Raw genomic sequence first — 11,602 nt, 5'->3', positions numbered from 1 at the left:
TTTTTTTTTTTTTTTTTTGCCCCAAAAAAATGAAATTAGTGGGGTTCCCATTTATCTTTTGAAACCACAAGTGTAATGAAAAAGAATTTGAGCCATATTTTCATCAACTAGCATCTAAAAAACCCAAAATCAGACCAAATCGACGAGGCATAATAGATGCAGCCACGAGGTGAAAAATGAAAATCGATCCCTCAATGATTATAGAGAGACCTGGTAGTTCATATTTCATGGTAAGAAATGCTTTTGGTTACACCGCACGTGATTTTTTTTTCTCCCTTCTAACATAAAAGATAAGCAGGCCGTTATAGACATTATAAAGTGATAAATCCATACTCGACTCCACTCAAGGTGTAAAGTTCAAAACTCCATCCCTAAGTTAAAGAAAATAATAAAATATAAATTAAATAGACCCTATGCATCGACCGCTAATAAAAAAAAAAAATGCTGAACTCAATCGTCCAATTTAAAATAACTCATCCAACGGCTCTTTTTTGCGTAAGCATATTAACCATATATGGACTATGTTTCTCTTATTCAAACTCGTCTATTGTGTTGTTATCTTGTGATGTTAATCATTCCATATACCAATTGTGTCATGGAAAAATGTGGGCATGGGTGTTTTGGTTTTTTTTTTTTTTTTTTTTTTTTTTTTTTTTTTTTTGTTTTTTTTTTTTTTTTTTTTTTTTGGGCCACTTGATGCGTCGAGGACGTCATAGTCAATTTGAAAAAAAGTGTGTTTTTTTAGACTAAGATAAGGAAAATGATGCCAAGGGAACGCATTTTGCCAAGATCGTGCAACTGTTTGGATACTGTCAAGTGCAAAAATTGAGAATTGGAAGCTTCCTTCCTTGTAAAAATACATTTTGAAAATTGCGTTTGCAAGTAAGCAAAGTTTCCACTTTTCTAGGCCCTTTTCTTTTTCTTTTTTCTCTTTGTTCTTATTCCCTTTTGTTTGAAAGCCAAATTTAAGTTGATGTTAGCTTCAAAGTATTGCATTCATCTTTTTTGGAATATACATCAGAAAACTTAAATCTTCACCGTTGAATTATTTTCCCTTTTTAAAAGGGGACCATTTCTTTCCAGTAGTGGCGAAGCCAATACGTGGCCCCGCTCATATTTCAAAAAATTAATTTGTTTCCCTTAAAATTTCTATAATTTACAGTTGTGCTACACTTCATAGTAAATATTTAATTGTACCATATTTAAAAAAATTGAAATATATAACCACGTCCTCATTCAATAAAAAAAAAAAAAAATGGACATTTTCTCATGGTGTTCCAACTGAAAAAGTTTATTGGCTCCACAGTTGTTTTCTAGTTTTCATTGTTTATTAATGGTTGAGACTTGAATGGTATAGTACATCCTAAATTTTTGCGACGTACCGTAAACACACACACATAATGAAACGGAAATGTGTTTATTCGACTTGATTAAGAAGATTCTACCGCGATAACATTCGAAATACAATACAAGAACCACTCCGATTATAAGCGTTCATGAAAACCGTTTGTTTTACCGATTTGAGTTTCGAATTTGAATTTTATTACAGTAAAAAAGTCTTAGAAACAGTTACATCTAACTTTTTTACTACAGTAAAAACTTACATCCAAGAATTTATGTAATCTAGTTTTTTTTAGGATCATTGATATTCTTAGTCTCTAAACTTTGAGTATAGTGATATTTTGATTCTTAAAATCTTAAATTTTGTATATTAATTCTTAAAATTTTATTTTTTAATAGTTTTGGTCACTGAAAATAATAAAATTACAATGAATTCGCATAATTTAATAACAATAACTATGCGTTCATTGCGTGATAATTAACTTGAAATTTACGAAAAGAGTTACATTATACGTAAATCTTTCTCTTTATTACTATTGAAACACATTGAAATCTATAATATTTTACACTTACTGTAACCATTTCTATAAAATTTTCGGTTCTTATGTGTTAAGAATGTCATTATGTACTTAAATTTCAGAATTCATTCGTTAATTTTAATGTCAGATACTAAACTGTCAAAAAAGGGAAATTCAAATACTACAATAAACCTCAATAAATGAATGTTCGATAAATTAATAACCTTGATTAAATAAAAAAATCTCCCATCGTGACTTGAGCCAATATACTAAATTAATAGGGCCCAATGAAAATATAAATTAATAATTAATTAAATATTAAAAAATAATAGTAGATAACATATAAAAATAATAAATAACATATAAAATTCATAATGTTAAGGAGTTTGTTTTTTGTTTTTTTTTTTTACACTTCAATTTTCTCAATTTAACTCTTTTCCAAAATGTGAAAATTCTAATGATTTGAGACTAAAAACAAAGCTAATTACTAATGTATTTATAGAGTTTATGTTCTATATACTTCAAGCATCTGAAACACTATTTTCTAGATATTAAATTTAAGAAATGCGTACATCAATTTAATGTCTATGTACGTGGTTTATTAACATTCTATGTATAATGTAATTACATTAATTTTTGGGCATATATATGTAATACATTACTTTTGATTACATCCATTATTTTTCTTTATTTATAACCCATACATGAATGATGAATATTGGTAAAAAAGAAAAAAATAATAACACAGGTACCAAAATAGCACGAGTTATTAAAATATAAAACTCTGTTTAGATAAATGAATTCATTTATCGATAAAATTAATAAATTATTCACAATTGATAAATAAATAACCTTGTTCAAATATATTATTTTAGACCTAATCATATTATTTTATATAATTTTTTATTCTACTATGTAAAAAATTTAAGAACTTAAGGATCAAAATATGACTATGCTCGAAATTCAAAGAATAACAAGATCAATAACTCTTTTTTAAGATCTGGATCCACCCTAAAATCCATTAAAATAAATATCCAAGATATCCGCATAACATAAAGATATTAGGACAATATCATTAATGGCCCTAATTTGTCCTATCACACACCAATGATTTTTAATTCTTGCAATTGTGGTCCTTCCTGGATCTACAGCATAATTATTTAGCTAACTGCATTTAATCTAATAATGTCTCATTTCTCTGTTCTATGGCGACTAAGCTGATGATCAGATGTAATGAAGCCCTAATTCCATTGACAGGTTTTTTTTTTTTTTTTTTTTTTTTTTTTCCTTAGAATGACTAGAATTTCAGTCTCCACATTTTGTCTAGTTTGTTTTATGTGGTTGAACTGTTTTCTTGCACCAATTGTAAAACCAGGAAAATTTTTTCTCCTATGATTCATTAGAAGCCCTAATTCCACGTAACTGAGAGCAATAAAAACACGAAAAAATAAATCAAACAAAATCGACATACATAATTTATAGAAGTCCGTCTCAATGTGAGACCTCGTCATCTTTTAATCGTTGCAGTTTTTCTACTACAATCAAGAAGAAGTGTTACCGATCTGCAAAATAGGCAACAAATCAATAAAACAATTAATTAGGCCTACAACTTAACACTTTAAGGTTGTATTTTTTAACATCATAAACAATGTTGTAGGACTCAAACCCTTTCAGCAGGTTTAAGAATTATAATGGTAACAATGTGTTGCATTTTATTAAATTAGTTTAAAATTTTTTATTAGATTTAAGGAATTAAAAATTAAAAAATTAAAAGATTTACGTTACATTTAAATTATAATATTAAAATTTTTTATTAAACGTGTGTTTTTTTGACACTAATTTAATACAATTACTATCAAAATAAAGTATATTATAATAATTTTATAAATTAAAGGCGCAACTTGTTAAAAATAAAAATTTAGAGAATAAATTATTTATGTCATCGTTTATAAAGTAAAATGTCCCTAAAATAAAAAAAATGAAAAAAAAAAAACCTTTGGCATGTTTTGATTCGTTACTTTTACTTTACATGTTTGCGTCGAAAACTGCAGATATGCTTTTCCAAGTTGAGATTCTTGACACGTTAACCAAAGTACGGGATGGGATATTGGTCGGTTTCTTTTCTTTTATTTTCTTCCCTCCTTTTGGCTCACTTTTTCCTGCCTCAAAAATTTTTTTTTTCCTCCTTATTGGATAAGAGTAAAGGAAACATTAGATCGGAAAGGCTGGACTTTGATGGTGAGTTGTGTGTTCTATATCCGACAAGACATATATGACTTTAAATTTGGATTATTATAGCTGATGTTTAAGGATCATTTTTATTTTATCTTTTAAATTTTAAAAATTTTTATTGTACTCTTAAATTTTAAATTATTTTCACTTAATTTTTTTTTTGTTACAATTTTTACGGAAAACTTCATTTTAGTACCCGTGTTATATTGAAATATGGGTTTGATACCTTTTATTTTTAATAATTTTATGCTAGTATCTCAACCTTTTAGAAAATCTTCATTTGATACTTAGATAAGTTTTTTGAGACAAAATTACCCTTATTATTAAATATACATTTTTCTTTTTTAAAAATCTTACACCTACAACTAAACATTTAAACTTCATTATGCCCTAAACATAAAGCAAAAATCTTGATTACAAGTTTAAGATTTTTTAAAAAGCCTTTTTATAGATTTAATAATAAGTGCAATTTTGTCATCGACGTACAAGTATAAAATTATTGAAAATAGAGGGTACGAAACTCATATTTTGATATGACATAAGGTAGAGGTGTCAAACGTGCCGTGCCGGGCCGGCACGACACGTCCAACACCAGGCCCATTAAGGGCCTGGGCCGGGCCTGGCACGGCCCTGCACAGTGCAGAGCCGTGCCTGCGCCGGGCCTGAGAAGAAAAACTCAGGTCCGGTCCAGGCCCTTGGCCCTGGTCCATAAAGGCCAAGGCCGGGCCTGGGCCCAGGCCCTTCACGTAAATGACTGTCTCGTTAAAACCCTTGCTAAGTAAAACCCGTGGGGAGATCGGGACAAAACCTTAGCGAAGGAAAAAAGAGTGTAGTAGCTAGGAATAGTAAATTACAAACCTAAGTGCTTCCAGAAGATTATGTTATTTCTAAGTTAGAAAAATATTCTTGCATTGAATTATCTGTGTATTGTTGTTTTCGTCTTCTAGCATCCTTCCAGTCTTTAACACACATTAGCCCCTTCAAGATATCTGGATGCATTCTTCTTCTCTTCTCGTCAAGAATTTGGTTGCTTGCGCTAAAAGCTTGCTCCGATGCTATCGTTGACACTGGAGTTGTCAAAATGTCACGAGCTATTATGGACAGTGTTGGAAAACGATCAGTCTTGCTCTTCCACCACTGTAAGATGTCTAGTTTGTCGTCATCAATTACAAAATTTGCTTCAAAATATTTTACTAGTTCGGTAGACGCTTGTGTTGAGGATGATCCTGCGGTTTTCTCTTTCTTCTTCAAGAAACTCCACGACGATCCTTTAGGCCCCGAACTGGTAGTTGACGACGAAGTTCACTGTTCTTTTTAACCTGTGCTGTATTTTACTTCATACAAACTAAAAACCTTTTCTAACATTTTCTTAGCGTCAGCAATAGTTAGTTGCATATCTATTTCTAAATTCTCTGCGGTAGCAGTCATCAATGATTCAGTTCCATCTACTCCGCACCTAGGATCTAAAATGGTTGTCAATGCATATAACATAGGACAACCTGACCAATAACTTTTAAATTTATTTTTCATTAACTTAACTATATTTCCAAAAAGTTATGTATCCCTATAATAAGAAAATATTTCTGAAATATTAAATAGTTGATGTAAAGCTAAATGTGCAGTAGGATAAAAAACTCCATAAAGTAATTCAGTAGCATTATAAAAAACTTCTAGAAATTTAAAAAAATACTCAGCAATCTGCCAATCAGGATCGAAAATTAAAATTTGATCGTTCTTACTGTTTATGTATGTCGTGATAAGTTGTGAATACGGGAGTGTTGCCTTTAACATTAAATATGTTGAATTCCACCTATGTCTCACGTCAGTTGGAAACTTTCTTGGGTGCATATGACTGTTCCTGCAATATTATTTGAATTCTTGGAGCCGAGCTCCAGAACTAGATATGCACGATAATGATTCTCTAATATTTGTAAGATTAGCTGAGATATGTTCAATTCCTGCCTAAACTACTAAATTAATTATGTGACATGCACACCGTTGATGAAAAATTTCCCCTCTAAACGCTAGTTTCAAACTACATTTAAACATGTTAATTGCAGCTGTATTAGCTGACGCATTATCAAAAGTAATTGTTAAAACTTTATCTTCTATCCCATAAAACCCAAAAATTTCCATTATTGTACTAAAAATAGATGATGCGTTATGAGGATATGGACATAAACGAAAACCAATTATTCCTTTTTGTAAAACCCAATCGTCATCAACGTAGTGCGCCGTGACACATAAATATCCAGTTTTATTGCACCCTTCCTACAGACTAGAAGTGCAAGAGACAGTAGCATTAAAAGTCCTAAAATTATCAACAAGAGATTGTCTCATTGCATGAAACACTTTCATGCAATCAGAACGAGTTGTGTTTCTACTTACCCGTTTAAATTATGGGCAGAAGGCTGTCTGGATGAATTCTTCGAATGACGCATCATCTGCAAAAGAAAGAGGCAATTCGGCACTAGCAAGAAATTTAGCTAGTGCCTCACGAGCACGTTGTGCATCATATGTAAAATTTACTTTCCAATGTCTATCTAGATGACCAGTACCCTCACCATTTTTATTAGAAAAGTGTTTTTTACAATATTTACATATCGCACGAATTTCCATCTCACCTGTTTTTAGATTTGGTCGGGGCTCCTCGGTGAAATGCTGCCATGCTGGAGAAGTTCGCGGTCTTTTTCCCCTGCTGCGTTCTCCAGCTTCCTCGTTGTGCACTGAAGCATTATCCACCAGAGCATTTTCTAGTTCAGTGGGGGTAGGGTTGGGAGGCACCATTTCTTCCTCAAAAAATGTCGCATCACCAAGCTCAGGAAGAGCAGTGAAATCAGGAAAGTTTGGTGCGGCCATTTTCTGGAAACTGATAGAACTTGATTTAACTTTGTAAATGAAAGAGCAAGAAAATGAATGAACGCAAGAAAAAAGCTTAGAATCAAAATCAAATAGACAAGTTGAGAGATAGAATGAGAGTGAGATGAGAAGTTGAGAGTGAATTGTTGTGTGGGATTTAGGGAGGAATTAAGGGGTATTTATAGGGGATTTTTGGGTGGATTTTCAGATTCTTACCGTTGGGCCCTTCGCGGGCCCAACAGGCGGCCCGTGACGGGCCTAACGGGAGGCCCGTCACGTGCCAAACGGGAGGCACGTGACAGGCCAAACGGGAGGCCCGTCACGTGCCGCCCGTTGGGCCTGCAAAGGGCTCACTAGAGCATTTGAAATGGGCTGTTTCATGGGCTGTTTCGCGGGCTTGGGCCGGGCAGAATATGGGCCGAATCAGGGCCGTGCTTGGGCCGCGGGCTGAGAAGCTGAGGCCCAGCCCTAGCCTATTACACGTGTCGGGCCGGCACGACCCGTAACAATAGCGAACCGGGCCGTGCCGAATCCGGGACTATTACGGGCTGGGCCGGGTCGGGCCGTTCATGGACGGCCCGGCCCATTTGACACCTCTAACATAAGGTACTAAAATGAAATTTTTCTTAAAAAACATATACAAGTCACATGATCACAGTTAATCCTCACTTTTTCCGTCTGAGTTTAACGAAAATTACAACCAAAAGGATTAAATAAGAACAATTCAAAGTTTAGGAAGCAAACCGAGAATAACTCTATAATTCAACGAACACTAGTATAAATAATCCTTAAATTAAATTTTTGTTTTGGGCTTTTTTAAATAATTTGCCAGCTATTAGATTATAAAAATGGTTCTCATTTCTCAAATTATGTGGCTGACTTTACAAGAACACCACAAATTCTAATCTTGAATTCCACTCATGCCAGGGAAAGAAGCCTTGTCATCACACATCATGCATTTATTAGTATTTGCTCCGGCTAGAATTAAAAGATTGATGATAATGATATTAATAATGATAACGATAATAATATAAAAGTAACATTATAATATACATGTAATGTACTTAATCAAATATATTGTTATATAAATGGGGTGGGTTCGGGACAAGGTTCTCTACACTCTCAGGCCTTATCTCGAATCTAAATTGGACCAAGTTTGATTTATCCTATTAGGATCAGGGGTTGCGGGTGAAATTGCCATTCATAGATTTATCTTTCTGTTTATGACATGGCATGTCGACTATATAGAGTGTGCGTCTTTCTTCCTGCATATATGAAATGCACAAAGCAAGTGGATTTTTTTTAACTAATTTTATTGAATTACGCTTTACATGACTCACGCACATTTATAGGTCGGTTTTTTAGCGGTTCCAAAACAACCTAGTAGTGACCGTCACCGGTGGTGACATCCAGTGTTTTATCCTTTTTAATCAAATAAGTCACACACATTTGATTGCACTTATCTTTACTTTTACTGTATGCTTTAATGCATTTGTAAAAACAGACAAAAAAATACTACCTAATTACTCTTAACCCCTTATAATGTAGCGGTAAGTCCGCACTTGAGTCCACTTTAATACATAGAGTTCAAAGATCTCAAATAAAATAAAATAAAATAAAAATTTAAGTGAACCTCCATATCGGCCACAAATAAAAAGCATGAATCGTCTGATTCTAAAAACTCATCCAACGGCTCTTTTCCGCGTAAACATGTTACCTTATGTAGTCATCTTGTGATGCCATTCTATGTATCAATTATGTCTTGGAAAAATATAGCATGGGTGTTTTGCTTTCTTCCTCTTTTTTTTTTTTCTTTTTTTTTTTTGTTTTTGTTTTTGTTTTTTTCTGGCCACTTGATGCGTCAAGAACGTCCTAGTCGTTTTGAAAACAGTGAGCGTTTTTTTAGGACTTTAGATGACGAAAATGATGTCAAATGGGATTGCATTTTTCCAAGATTGTGCGACTCTTGTCGGATTCTCTGATGCAAAGAATTGGCATCTTCCTTCCTTGTACAAAAAGACATGTCGAAAAATTGCGTTTACAACTAAGCAAAGCTTCCACTCTTCTAGTCTCTTTTATTTGTTTTTTTCTTAATTTTTTTCTCCTGTTTGAAAGTCAATTTAAATTGATGCCAGCTTCATATCATCCAGAAGTATTGTATAATTTGTATTCATCTTTTTGGATACATTCGTAAGTTCAATCTCAATTGTTGAATGATTAATAAAAAAAAAATGCTCCGAGCTGTTGAGATCATTTCTTTTCATTAGCGGTGGTGGAGCCGATACGTGCCCCACTAAGATTTTGGAAATTTAGTTTTTGTTCTTAAATTTTTTATAGAATTACAGTTATACCCTTTTTTTATAAGAAATTATAGTTGTATCAAATTCAAAAATTGAAATATATAACTATGTCCACATTCATTAAAATATTATCTTTAATTTTTTTTTATAGTGCCCCAATTGAAAAGGAAAAAAAGAAAATTTACTCCGCCACTGCTCGCTTTTTAGTTTTCACTATTTCGTGATATATTGAGATTTGAGTTGCAATATAGATCTTAAATTCTTAGGACGTGACTGTATAATTAATGTCATTTTGAAATTACAAATTATTCTCTTGACTGTATTGTGACACCCAACTTTTTTTTTTTAATGAACCAAAAACTTTGCCCTTGTTTGTTTCTGTTTTCATTTCTATTTTTCACATTTTTCAAGACTAAAAAATGAAAACGGAAACATAAAATGCGTTTGGCCTAAAAGTTTTTTAAAAACAAAAACAAAACCGTTTTTGTCTTTTGTGAAAAATTAAAAACGAAAAAAATGTATTTTCAATTTCTCGTTTTCGTTTTCTGAAAAACGGATTTCATTTTTTTTTTTTCATTTTCTTCTCTCTTTTTTCTGAAATCGTTTTTGTCTTATATAATGATGTTTATTCAATATATTTATTTAATATATTATTACTTAATATATTAAACCACCAAACGCAGTTTCAGTTTTTTTTTTTAAAACTGAAATCAATCTCTGAATAAAACTACCAAACGCATTTCAGAAATAATTTCAAAATGAAAATGAAAACATTTTCATTTCTATTTTCATACAGAAAATAAAAATATTTTGGAACAAATTCAAAACGCACCCTTTAAGTTGAGATGGGAAGAAAGTGTATTTCTCTAACTTAATCCAAGAATTTGTATAATGATCCATTTTCATACATAACCCCACAAATACATTGAAATTGAAATAACCAAGATATCAAGCTTAACTTTTTGTTTATTTTTTATTTTTTTTTTATTTTTTTAGGGCTTTAAAGAAAAAGCTTAAGAAACGTTGCCCATATGCTATGGCAATAAAAATCTAAAGATAAAATCTTTTTACTAAAATTTGTCTTTAATAGTTGGTGTTGAACACTGTCAGTACCAAATAGCATTATTCTTTTGCTTATTACAAATCTTGAATGTTTAATAGTACTATTGCGGCTGAACTTTTATAACCTGAAAGATTACCCCAAGTCCCTTTGTCTAATGTGATAGGGAGGGAAGTAGAGAAGATTTTGGGTGGGGAGCTGTGGGTTCAACCCCGCTAGTAATCTTTATTTTTTATATATAGAAGGACATAATATATGTTATGAAATGTATTCTACAATACCAAATTGTTCATCTCAATATTTTTCAAAACCCTTTTTTTACGTCGAGTAATGCTATGACTCACTTGTGATCATCACAACTATTTTTAATGAATCGCGCTTTACATGTATGCTCTAATGATGCATGGACTAAGTCTAAAACATCTTTATATGTCAAGTTTTTAACCAGTTTACAAAACTAATAGTGACGGTCACCGCCAATGGTATCTAGAACATTTCTTTTTAGTAAAACGACAACATAAAAGTGGAACAATCTCATTCTCAACTTGTTCTGTCCTTTCACTTTCTATACGAAGCAAAGTATTTGACATGAAAATTATGCATGACTTAAAAAGGAACTAGAAGGTGGGATTGCAAGTGGCTTTGTTTAGAACTTCCTTATTCTTTTCGCTGATTCGAGTTTTACTACAGTAAAACGCTCTCAAAAACAGTCACATCTAACTTTTTTGTTAAAGTAAAAAGCTCTCACACAACATCACATCTCAATTCGAATTAGCAAACCGAACGGGCTTGTACACGGAGTCAAAATTTCTGTTCCGTGAAAAATGACTCTGATAAACGTATGAATTATATTATGAGTATAGTTTTCAGAGATAATGACCCATTTAACAATGACAATAAAGAAAGAAAGAAAAAGTCACAATACTTAGCTGACTTCTCTTTTTGGGTGCCTATTTCCTCTCCTAAATTTGTCAATTAAATGACATAACGATATTTATTGCAAAGATTTTACGCGTTCTTAATCTATGACGAGCATAAGAAACTATTGATCTAAAAAGCTAAACCTAAAATAGCATAGGCTGTGAAAATTTTAATCACTAGTTTTTATCATGTTGTGTTACCGTTGCTTTCAAAAGCTTTCTGCTAATAGGAGCTAAGTTTAATTAGTCCCAAAAATGGTCCTTGAATTTTACAACAAATTTCACTTTAGTTCTTAACATTTAAAACCTCTTAAAACTTATCCCATTCAATCTTGGTGTAACAAATGATGGTTAAGAATAATGACAAAAAAC

Source organism: Morus notabilis, unplaced genomic scaffold (genome assembly GCF_000414095.1).
Source record: "Morus notabilis unplaced genomic scaffold, ASM41409v2 Scaffold353, whole genome shotgun sequence".
NCBI lineage: Eukaryota > Viridiplantae > Streptophyta > Magnoliopsida > Rosales > Moraceae > Morus > Morus notabilis.
Note: the sequence above shows the minus strand (reverse complement) of the source record.